This window comes from Galeopterus variegatus, unplaced genomic scaffold, assembly GCF_000696425.1.
Source record: "Galeopterus variegatus unplaced genomic scaffold, G_variegatus-3.0.2 Scaffold7183, whole genome shotgun sequence".
Classification (NCBI taxonomy): Eukaryota; Metazoa; Chordata; class Mammalia; order Dermoptera; family Cynocephalidae; genus Galeopterus; species Galeopterus variegatus.
Window position 1 is genome coordinate 128,319 of NW_007733294.1, and position 1,452 is coordinate 129,770.

A 1,452-nucleotide genomic window follows, 5' to 3' on the forward strand; every position below is an offset into this window, starting at 1 on the left:
CCCAGGACAAAGCGTAGCAGAATGTCCAGCTCATGGAGCCACACTTAACTGCAAGGGGAGCTGAAAAAAAGTGGTCAAGATATGGACCCACAAAGAAGAGGAAGTGGGTTTTGGTGAACGGTCTTTGCCACAATTCCCAGAAAAGAAGAGCTGGACAACCAGTAGGGTGTTCCCCACACAGACCACTGCTTCTGAGCCAATTATTCAATTCTTGGAACAACTGGATAACCTCAAAGGACTTCCCCAGAGTTGCCTTTGATAGCTACCCTTGCTTCTGGAGGGACCATTCACCCCACTCACACGTGAATATTTTCATTAGGAGCCTTCTTCTGCTTGAACTGACTGGGATCACAGTCCTACAGAGTTAGTCACTCTGCCATGTACAGGCTTCTTTGCCAGATGTCTGTCCCAAGTGTCCCTGGAGACACAACAGTTGCCTTCTTAAGAAATATGTCCCCAATATTCACAGATCTGAGAGCAACGTAATTGATCCCCTATTCATTTCCCATCCCACCTGAGGACCAGTGTTCCAAGTAGATGTAAAATAAAACCCATGAAGGAGCTTACAGAAAATTATGTTAAGTAACATAAGCCAGGCACAGAAAGAGAAATACCACATGTCCTCACTCATACATGGGATCTGGAAAAAAAAAAAAAGAAAGAAAGAAAGAAAAAAGAAAGAAAGAAAGTTACAACAATCACAATAATATGTTGAACTTTCAAACGGGGAGAACAGAACTGTCGTTACTAGAGGTGGGAAGGGGGGTGGAGGAATGTGTTCATTTGAAATTGGTAAAGGGTCACAAAGAATGATTACATTTTGTAATGATAAGTATACTAATGATCCTGATTTCATTATCACATATAGTACACAGGTATTGATATTCAACTCTGTGCCCAACAAATATGTATAATTAATTATGTTTCAATTAAAAAAAACATGGATTTTCAAAAAGTCGCCTCACACACTTATTTAATAAATATCCATTAAGTATCTATTGAGTCAGGTTTCATGCTGAGCATAATGTAATAAAAGAAACCTAAAATATGAAGAATGTTAAGAGTAGAATACCACGCTTTATTTATTAAGCATTCAACCACCAATAACAGCATTTAGTCTATAAGATTCTATTCATATCTTTACTGTGTTTATTGTTCCATTGGATTTTCTTGCCGCTACTAACATTTTAGGATGCCTGGTTCTAGAGCAGTTCAGGAATACTCAAGGTAGAATTCAGCTCTTGCCTAATTTCTTGTAATTAAATGACAAGATTAAATTTTAGCAATTTCCGTTAATGTTATACAGTTTTAATCCCTGAAAATTGGAGTTGGGTCTAGTCGATGTAACCGTCAAATGTACATTGCAATGATATTGTTTTTCCCCACTTTTTTTTTTTATTTTGTCAATATACAATGTAGTTAGTTATTGTGTCCCATCACCGAAACCTCCCT